Genomic DNA, 11825 nt, shown 5'->3' on the forward strand with positions numbered 1-11825 from the left:
CAAGGTGCTATAGAGAATGTGGCCAAAGACAGGTCCTCCCTCCATTTTTTTAGCATGCAAGGTCTGATCCTTGAGCATATCTGCTTAAAGAACAAAACTGTACCAAGGAATTCATGGGAATCTCTGCGTCAAGGATATAAACATCTGACTGATGTGCTGCTCTCTTTTAGAAAAAGGGGCTGTTACTGCAGTTGAAATTGCAGTTAAAAGTTCCTATTATATGACACTTTAAGTATTATTCTTTTCAAACCCAAAATGAGTGGTCATTCAATCAAATACTGAGGTTAGTACATCTAAGTCACCTAAAAAATATTCTGAGGTTGATATGCCTAAGTCACCCAATCATATCTAAGGAACCCACTCATATAGTGAGGTTAGTACATCTAATTCACCCAATCAAATGCTGAAGTTAGTACATCTCATTCACCCAAACATATTCTGAGGATAGTACATCTAAGTCATTCAATCAAATACTGAGTCATCCAGTTATATTTTGAGGTTAGTATATCTAAGTCATTTGGTCATATTCTGAGGTAAATACATAACTGCCTTTATTTGTTAAATAATGTTATAAAGCTCTAAATCTGTTCTTGTATACCAAGAGAAACAGAAATCATTATGTTTTCCAGTCATCCAGAGTTGTTCTTTGCTCATCCCAAAACACCCAGTCTAATGACATTTCTTCACGTTGATGGCTCAAAACATCCTCTACCTTAACAAGAGAACAATACCTTGAACTGGTCAGCTACTTACATTCTGAGGGGAGGATCCAAATGAAAGAACTCAAGAAATGTCTCATCTTTAAAGGATGTTGGAATGATATGAGTTTTTTTCACCTCAGCTGCAAACTACATATTCCTCAGATTTTGCTGACTGTGGTGTAGGTCCTGAGATTTTTGTATCAGATGTTGTGTCCCTGTCTCAAGGAGAAAGGCTACGCACTCCTCTCCCCACTTCCCCCTAACTCACATAGACCAGACTAAGGGCTGCAGCCTAAGCAGGTTATGATGATTGTCCTAGAGCCCCATGCATGGCCATAGGTTCATAGGTTCACAGATAGGTACTCGGCTATTGGCCCTAGGGCCTATATAAGCCTAGCCAAAAAGGTACCCTGGCTTTTGCCACCCAAAAAAATTATTTTCCTGTGCCCCAGTCAAGTAGAGCCACAGAAGTGATCCCCGGGGTGAATTTCCTATTTCCCATCCAATCATCAAGATTTTTCTTGAAGAGTGCTAATGAGGAGCTTTGTTTGATATAGATAGGTAGTTTGTTCCAGAGTATGGGAAGTCTCTGGGACAGGAATCTATCCCTCCAGCATGTTCTGTTTATTGTGGTGACAAGGTTTAGAACCCTAGAGCGTATAGCTTGGAGGGACTGGGATTTCTTAAAGTGGAGCATGTCCAACAGCTCTGGGTTTGACATAGCTTTGTATGTTAGGCAGAGATCGCCACTGAGTAGGCGATATGCGATGGAGTAAAGCTGGAGTTTTTTGAGACAGTCTGCATAGGGCATCTGTTTGAGGCTGGTAATCCTCTTTGTGAGATATTTCTGCAGCCTTTGCAGTTGTTGTAGATGTCTTATGAGGTACATACCAAAAGGGGCATTGTACTCTATAATGGGTCTAATGAGTGATGAGTAGAGGGGAACAATGACCTCTTTTTTCCTGGATGAGAAACCTTTTGTGATGAGGTGTGCCATGTAGAAGGATTTCCTGACTACTGTGGCGATGTGATTATCAAAGGAGAGAGTACTGTCCTCCTGTGCCCTAAGGTCTCTTATCACACTTGCGGTGTTAAGTAGACTACCACCTATGTGGTAGCTCATGGGTACAGAGTTTTTACCAAAGGGGATGACAATGCACATTTTGGCATTGAGCTTGAGGCCATGGTTTTGACACCAGGCATCTGTCTCAGTGAGGCCCTTTTGTAGTATTTCCACATCGTTAGGAGTTTCGATTATGGCTCCTAGTTTGCAGTCATCTGCGAACTTCATTAGCCAAAAACCTTCTGTGTTAGCCTGTACTTCAGAAAAGTAGATACCAAACAGGAGAGGACCCAGGACTGAACCCTGTGGTACTCCACTTGTCACTGGTCTGAAGTCAGATTTGGAGTCTGCTACATTCACAGTGTGGGTTCCGTCAGTGAACCAGTTGGCAACCCATCTTGTGACATAGGGATGTATATGTAGTTTAGTGAGTTTATCTATAATTCCAGAGTGGGGGATGGTGTCCAAAGCCTTGGCGAGATCTAGATAGACTGTGTGAACCACCTTACCCTCGTCTACGGCTTTGGTGAATGCTTCAAAGAAGTCTGTCAGGTTTAGGAGACATGATCTGACTTTTACAAACCCAAACTGGGTGTGGTCCAGAGTTTGGAGATTACCAATGTCTTTGTTTATAAGTTTCATGATGTTCCATAGCCTTGCAGACCAGGCTCATTAGGCTAATGGGGTGGTAGTTCCCGGGGTCCATGGTGGCTACCCCTTTGTGGAGTGGGATAACCATTGTTGTGCGCCATTCAGTGGGTACAAAGCCTAAGATGAGGCTATGACTGAGCATGGTGCTTAAGTGGGGTGCCAGTTCATTCTGTAGTTCATGTTCAAGCCTGGGATGTTGTCAGGTCCCATGGATGCTGTGTTCTTGGCCTTGGAGAGTGTGGTTTTTACCTGTGCAGCTGTGATTACAGGAACTTTCCATTCTTCCGGTATAAAGATGGGCCCTTTAGGGGGTGAAAGGGAGGTAAAGTTAGCACTGAACCTATCTGCCAGGATGTTGGCAATATCAGTTGGTTCTGTATATTTAGTGCCATTGTAGTGTAACTTAGAGCAGATCTGTGTGTTGCCATTGAGATTCTTGACATAGCTATAGAATGCTTTGTGGCTGTCTTTAGAATCAGTGGCAATTTTGTTTTCGTAACTATGTTTGGAAGATTTTATGAGGGATCTCAGCTTCTTACTGAGGCTGACCAGGGAGTTCCTCCAATCATGGAATTTTACTCTTTTTTGCAACAGATTGGCTTCCTTTTTTTGGAGGATAGCATCTTGGTTCTGTTAGGGATAGTATGATCTATGCACTTGTGTAAGTGATTATAAAGTACATTTGTGTAGGAGTCAGCAGTCGTTCCTCTATTGTCAGTCTGCATGGGTGTCATGAAGTTTGCCACTCTGTCTTAAGAAGCGTGAAGTTGGCTTTGGAGAAATCTTTTATGCTGGTTTCCCTAATGGGGGATGGGGGCGGGATGTGGATGTCTAGGGTGATTAGCTTGTGGTTGGATTTGACCAACGAGGAATTGACCTCTGGTGTGGAACACCGGCCACCCATGTTGATAATGACCAGGTCTAGGATATTGCTGCCCTTGGTGGGGGTATGGATAAGTTGATCCAAGGCGTTGGAATTTATGAATTCCAGAAAACATTGAGCAAAAGAGTTAGTACATGGGTAGCTTTCTCAGTTAATGGTAGGGTAGTTGAAATCGCCCATTATTAGGGTGTTGGGTTGTACCATAATATTTTCCAGTTATCATGAAATGAGGAGTGGGATTCCTGGGGCATGGTGGGGGATCTGTAGCAAGTTACAATTTGAATTGCGGTCTTGCCCAGAGTTAGTTGCACTTGGATAATCTCGAATGCATTATGCTGAGCAACTAGCCTGGAAGTGTGGATATCATTAATGAATATGGACACACCTCCGCCTTTAGTGTTTCGGTCCAGGTTAGGTGGCCGAAAGGTGTGGTATGAATTATAGCCTGGATATGCAGGGGTGCTCTCTGGAGCCTTGAACCAGGTCTCTGTCACTGCACAGATGTCGATGTTCTCCATTTTAAGGAGTGCCTCGAGTTGAATGCATTTTGAGGTTTAGACTTCTAACATTGAGTAGCATTGCCCTCAGATTTTGCTTGCTTGTACCTGTTACAGTGGTGAATTTGTCATTTGAACCTTGCCTAAAAAAGGCACTATAGGGATGACAAGAGCCTTAGCCAGTATCTGAAATCTCAAGGGCGGCAGGTGCAGGCTATCTCTGGCAAAGCATCATGGTCTGTCGATCATGTCATCCCAGGCAGATACTGGATCCCCTTAGAATGACACCAGAAGCTTAGCCAATTGCTTAAGTCAGTCATTTTGTCCTTGTACTGTGGTATCATTCTGGGTGATGGCAGGATGCTACTCCGGGCTAGGGTCATACCTTCCTGGGTTACAAGATTGAAGAGCTGCTCCATGTCTCTTTTCATGTAGTCCACGGAAGTACATCTTGGGTCATTCACACCAACATGGAAATTGACAGAGTCATATTTGCACATGTTGTGGAGTGACCTGAGTGCGTGCATTATGTGGTGGATCCTGGCACCCGACAGGCAGCTGACAGTAACTTTCTCCTTGTTTAGCCTGGTGAGTGGAATATCAGTGGCCTGACTATACAGTCACCTATGACTAGAGTGTTGGGTACATTGTTATGCCTTATGGGCTGTGGTTGAGTGGCACACTGAGTTTGGGGGCTATGTGTCATTTGGTTTGTGTTGGGGGGGGTGGAGGTTGCTTGCATTTCTGCTTTGGAGCTCTCTGTTGCTTCAGCAGATTTTTTTTGAAAGCCTCCGTGAATGTAGGGGCGTGTTTTGTGTTTCTCTCTGTGTGTTTTGGTGGTGTAGGTTTTGAGGGACTATGTGCTGAGTGTGGTGTGGTGCAAGTATTTACCTTCTCTTCTTGACTGTCTAGTCCATTCTTGGGTGAAGAGAGCTTTGCTTCCAGTTTGGCTATATAAGTGCGTCTCTCACAAGTTGTAGTGTTGGGTGGTAGGAGGAGAGGGTTGTCTGTGTACATGATACAGTTGCTGTATTGTCCCAATATGCCCAGATTCATCAAGTAGACAGGAGAAATCACTGGGAGATGACTCTTAGACATGCCTGGATTGGTGCTTATTTATTAAGTACTAAAAACTGTTTTCCTCTAGACAAATGAGGAAAGTTGAGTGCTGTAGTAATTTGTAGCTTATTTAGTGCTTGCAATGAGTTCTGAACAAGTGCTGAGCTCAAAGAAACAGATTTCAGTGCTAAAACTAAAAAACTGGCTAGTTCTAAGGGAAAATTTGAAGAGCAGACTTTATGGCGCCGGGAATAGTTTAACTCTACCTAAACTGCAATGCATACAATGCATTTATTTTAATATAACAGTAGCAAATGAGCAAACTGATTTAAACAAATTAACCAATTAATCAATAAAAAGCTAAAAACTGAGCCCCATTCCAGCAGTCTTCGATCAGACAAGTTCTAACTGCATACTCCTGCCACTAGGGTGCAGGGGAAACTTCTCCAAAAAAGATGTTCTGGATTAGTGCTCAAGTTATACAAACAAAGCTAGATTCAGCAGGTCTGAATGTAGTCTATGCTACAGCAAACAAGATGTGGCAATTTCAGAAAGAAATAGTTCAAATAAGCAGGCACAATAAGCCTTTAACCAGAAACTCCCAGCTCAGAAGGGCAGAATCTACCCTCTCCTCCCACAAGAGTGCAGACCACACCTTCGTAATATAAAATAACTGGCCCGATGCTTAAACCTGAACTAATACACTTTTAGAATAACAGCCACTAAGCCTTCAATCAGCAACTCCCAACTTAGAAGGATGTAAGCTACCTGTCCTGCCACAACAGTGCAGACCACAAACCTTCTTAATGTAAAACAACTGGTCTGAAGCCCAAGTGCTTCAACCAAAGGCTTAGAATAACAGTTACAGTTTAATCAGGCTACTAACAAACAGTAATAAATGCAGCAGAATAAATCCAATTACTTACTTTTAAGAACAAGCAGCAAAAGCAAAATAAAATAATAAAGTAGGAAGAAACACAAATACAGTAAAAGCAGATGAATAAAGTGCAATTTTTTTATATAACAATAGAAAACGAGCAAACTGATTTAAACAAATTACCCAAGTACCAATAAAAAAGCTCAAAACTGAGCCCTGTTCCAGCAGTCTTCAATCAGACAAGTTCTAACTGCACACTCCTGCCACTAGCGTGCAGGGGAACCTTCTTCAAAAAAGATGGCCTGGATTAGTGCTCAAGTTATACAAACAAAGCTAGATTCAGAATATCTGACTCTAGTCTATGTTACAGCAAACAAAATGCAAGAATTTCAGAAAGAAACAGTACAAATAAACAGGCACAATAAGCCTTTAACCAGAAATTCCCAGCTCAGAAGGGCAAAATCTAGCCTCTCCTCCCACAAGAGTGCAGACCACAAATCTTCTTAACGAAAAATAACTGGTCTGAAGCCCAAGTGCTTTAACCCGAACTAATACACTTTTAGAATAACAGACACTGATCCTTCAATCAGCAAATCCCAGCTTAGAAGGATGTAAGCTACTTGTCCTGCCACAACAGTACAGACCACAAACCTTCTTAATGTAAAACAACTGATCTGGAGCCCAAGTGCTTAAACCAAAAGGCATGGAATAACAGTTACAATTTAATCAGGCTTCTACCAAGCAGTAATAAATAGAGCAGAATAAATACAACTGAGTACTTTTAAGAAGATGCAAAAAGAAAATAAAGTGCAATTTTCTGACTTATTTGGTTTCAGAAGCTCATACTGGTTTCTCCTACATAGTATGCCTTCAGATGAAGTTTGCTAATTTACAACAGCTGTATTTTGTTTCATTCAAGTGTAAAAATTGTCAAGCTGTTTGCTTCCCTGCTGTGTGCATTGTTAGACCCTTTTTTTCAATGAGGCTTGGTGAATTACTGATTGCTGCCAGACAGCCATCTACAATAGCCAGATCCTCGTTGAGCTGGAAGTGCTGCACATCATCAGTCTCAACATATGGATTAACCATCCGCATGTGGATTAACCATCAGCATGTGGATTAATCTTCTTTAACCTGAGCATATGCATTTAATGCACTTTTCTGCAACATACACCTTATCTTGGCTTAGTTCCTGTCTCTCTTCTTTTTGTTTTTCATGAAGGCTGTCTTTGAACCCTGTTCAAAAACAATGTGTGCCATTAGTTGGAATTTCTGCACATTTGTATATACTGCATATAATTTAGCTGCAGTGTCTGCATTTCTGTATGAATGTGTATATGTTATTTAACACATTTACTTTTTAATCCTGTCTGATCTAGCCCCCCCCCTCCTTAAAATATGCACTATGGTTGTTTCATAAGTGTTACTTGAGGTGTGTCTGTAGTAAAGGACTGTGAATGGTGATAGGTCCTATTGCTTCCTAGCCTTCTTGTTTTGTATACGTGCATACCACATGTGTACGAAACACTAGCCATGTCAGTGTGCTGCAATGGTCTGTTTCCATTAGCCGTGATGCGCTGTGATGCATCAGGATGCATTGCCATGCAGTGCAATACATTGTGATGCACTGAGATGCATTATGTACTCCGCTGCACTGAGATACATTGTGATGCACTGCAATGTACTGTGATGTACCAGGATGCATTGTGATGCATTGTGATGCAGTACAATGCACTGTAATGCACAGCATTGCACTGCAATGCACTGTGATTCACTGTGATACAATGTGATGCACCGTGATACACTGGGATGCACTGTGATACATTGTAATGCACAATGATACACTGTGATGTACTGTTTCTGTCGTGGTGCACCATCTCTATTAATGTCAGTTGTGCTATTAATTCAAAGATGTACACTTCAGCATGACAGCAGAATTAACTACCCTTTATCAATCACATACGTTTTGAATCCCATATTATAATCACCTCCACATGTGATAGCATGCTATGATTTTTAGTTCCAGGGCCCATATTTGATCATAAAAGTTAATCTATTGATGTTTTGCACTTGATATGTACCCATGGAAGAAAATGCAGTGCCCATTTAAAGTGGTAAATGTATTAAAGCATTTCATTCACGATTCACAATTCACAATTCTTCTGAACCACTAAACTATGAACAAATTAAAATGATGTTTCTTTGCTGAAAGGATACACCTTAATTTATTTTCTTCAGCAGAAAGATCTTGCAAACTTCAGTTTCTGTACCATTGTTCTTATTTTTGAGGAAAACAAATTGTTTTGCATATTAACCTAATGTTTCTGAGTAAAGTTATTTACTGGGTATTTTTTCAGAACAAATCCATCCAGTCAAATCACAGCGTAATAGGTTGGATGACTAGAAAATGGTAACTATTTGAAATGTCGGGACCCACTACAATGGGTCCCTAAACATGGAGACTGAATGGCTGAAGAATGGACTTACATAAACTAAGTTCAAGATGCCATTTCTCAGAATATTCCCTTTCCTCCACCTCGGAGTTATTCTATATAATTTCAGGGTGTGTGAGGGCTACATGAAGCTTTAAGGAGATTATCAATTTTTGAGATTTTCTGTTCTCTGGGTTTTGTGTATTTTTTCAACTTTTCAGCACTTGGCATTTCCAGTGCAGACATTTCAATGTACAGCCCTAGAAAACACTAAAGCAGTTTGTTACACACTTTGCATACAGTCTGTTCAGATTTTACCTTTTCTAAACTTAAAGAATAACCCATTAATTAAGCAGATTCTATCTTCATAACTAACTAATTTACAATATTATTTATTTCTGTAGACATTTTTGCAAGAATCTATATAGGAATTACAGATCTCTCTCTCTCCACTTGTGGAACTGTGGAGCCTGTTACATTCTTTAAGACATTTCCATTGAGGGAGACCTACGACCAGATTCCAAAGCAGTTTACACTGCGACATCTAGAATGAAAAGGCAACTAGCCATACTCAAGGAAATGTATTACCTGAAGCTTGTGTACCACAATCTAGTGCAAGTGATTTGGAAGGAAGGCATCTTTGATGTCTAGTGTAATATATGTAAATGAGTCACTGTACAAGACTTCATGGGTTGCACAATGACTGCACACAATTTCAAATGAACTGAAGTTTGCAGCTCAAAACTCAGGGTCAGTATAAACTTGTGGAGTACACTGGAAATGTTAGGTGTGCTTTGTGTATGATCACCTTGTAAAGATGACTGTCCTGGCATACACAATGGTAATAATTTGCCAAGAGTGTAAGATATCAGCTCCTTAGCCCTTCCTTTTTTTTTCTTTTCGGTTCCTGTATAATGTAGAAATGTTGACCTTGTATATATGAATGCTCTTCTGTCTTTGTATGGTGTTATTGTACAACATAGTGCACAGCTCTATGCATCAGTGCCCTTTCATGATATCTCCTGGTATTGTCTTGTGTTCCCTATTGTATAGTATGGGTATTCCCATTGGCTGCATATTTCTGGCAATATTATTACTCTTCTTACCTCCCTCCACCCCATATAGCTTCAGCTGCATAGCAAATAATGTTCTGTCCTGCAGTCCACATTCTGATAGATGTCCGTTTCTATATTACTTCCCCCAACATTATTATCCTGCACTTCCTCCAGTGATGATAGTGAGGCATAAATGTCGACTCAAAGTTCTTACTCTTCACTAGTTTTTGGTGTTATCATGCTGTGACCTTCCTACATAATGTGGCCCATTAAATAGCACAATGTGGAATCTCATTATGAGACAGATGTGTTGCATAGAGCAGTGGTGGAATCTGACAATGTGAAGCTTACCTGCAATGTAGCTTCTGTCACTAGAAGTCTTCAGTGTGTTCTTCATTATGGCTCATGACTATGTGGTAGGTGTGTTTGTGCTGCCAGCTTGCGGCGGTGACCACATCTCTGCAGAAGTCCTCTGCTATGCTACCCCAGGTTATTTGGAAACCGGTCCCTGAACTACAGCTACAAATCTACAACTTTGCCAGTTATGTAAATGACCTCTGTGCTTTGGACAGGTCTGCGCAGTACTGATTTTTCTGGCCTCTTGAAATTCCTGTTTATTTCCCTGTCATTCATCCAGTCGACTACATTTCTGACTAACACAGAGTGAATATTTACCTGGGTTTAAAGTGTTCTTCTTTATGACTGTTTTTACCTGCAGTTATGATCTGTAAGTATTCATTTGTGTTGTTCGCATACCATAACATTTGATGTTCAAGCACATCTTTGTTAAATGTTTTACTGTTCTGCCTTCCATTTTCTTTGAGGCATATCGGACTTGAGATTGCTGTAATTTTACACTTACTGTCACTTCATGTTTTTTTCCTTACACTTTCTTCCCCAGTATCTTACTGGCAGCCATTCTCCTGCATCATCTCTCTATGGAAAGACCTGAGAAAATCATGATGTATTTACTTTTGTAGTACATAAATCTGTCTTCACAATATCATGCACACAAGTTAATATAGGGGCAATCTGTCTCCATTCTGTGCTGGTTGGAAGTCTGTTCACACAGTGCCACCCACTGGCCTGAAATATACTGCAAGGTGTCTCTGCTACCAGGCATACCCTTAGCAACCTAATCTTAGAGCAAGTACCCCACCGTATTATGACTGTGTTGTCTGAACTAGCAAAAGTGGGTGTTTGAAAACATTTATAGCTTTCTTGGGTGGCGTAAGCCAGGGAACCTTGTTGGCTAGGCTTACATAGGCCCTTGGGCCGATAGCCTAGTACCTACCTATGAACCTATGAACTTATATGTCTTACCAAAAAGCCATTGCATAACTTTAATCATGGTCACCATGACTAACATAATTATGTCTTTTATAAAATTCATTAATTCTGTGATCTGAGATTCTTTAAAGAGTAAATGAAATGTTTGCTTTGAGTTAATGCACATATATAATGAATACATTGCCAGAGGCATATAATAGATGGCATTTTTCAAGTTGCTGTTAAGTATTCTACCAAAGTTGGATTGTATTTGTGCAAGTAGAATCTCTGTTGATAACTGTATTTAATCATGAGGCATGAGACATCATGCGGAACTACCTGAAAAGCTAAACTGATGAGTATCTCATAGTTTAATATTGTATACCCAACCATTCATAGATGTTAATGGCAGGAAAATAACTAAAACAATGGTAACTATAGATTATTGCTTATATTATTTTATAAGAATTATAGCACAACAGCTGCAGATTGTAAGGAAAGCAATTAAATTGGCACATAAAATGCAGACATGGGAAACAGCAGAGGAGAAATTCAAGACTGGGGCTTTTAGACATTTCATAGTAGTCTGATGTAGGAGTTTTAAGATAAGGGAGTTGAAATTATTGCCCCATCTCTCACACACACACACACACACACGCACACACACACACACACACACACACACACACACACACACACACACACACACACACACACACACGCATACACACACATACACACACATACAAACTTTGAAGGGGATATGAGGTCTCAGACCCAATCAAGATATTTGTTTCTATTTATCTGTTCACAATGTTTTGCATGAACATTTCCTTCATTGTTATTTTCATACGTTCTTGTTATAAAGGAATTTAAAAGTTGTCCATGTAAATATTAACTCATTGCAGTGTATCTGACCCTTATGTAATTCCAGTGTGTTAATGTTCATTGCTGCTTTCTTCCTTTGGATTCTTTCTCCAAAGATTTTTGTGGAAGTTTATTTTGCAAATATTACATACAAAGTGTTTCTATTAGTTATATATTGATTCACTGTTTGCAGTGACTGTGCTAAAGAGCTGGTATCAACTTGCAACTTTAATGCTACTAATGTATAATATTAAAAATTTTAAATAATATGTTTGAGTATTTTTGAAATTTATATTTTCTGAAAAGCTTGTTGTTACATTCATACATGAAAAGGATAATAGTGGAGTCACAGAGAGTAGTGAGCTTCGTGTACACACAAATACACACATACAAGCATGCACACAGACACACACACACACACACACACACACACACACACACACACACACACGCACACACGCACACACACAC

This window comes from Protopterus annectens, chromosome 1.part0 (genome assembly GCF_019279795.1).
Source record: "Protopterus annectens isolate FY-2018-M chromosome 1.part0, PAN1.0, whole genome shotgun sequence".
Classification (NCBI taxonomy): domain Eukaryota; kingdom Metazoa; phylum Chordata; order Ceratodontiformes; family Protopteridae; genus Protopterus; species Protopterus annectens.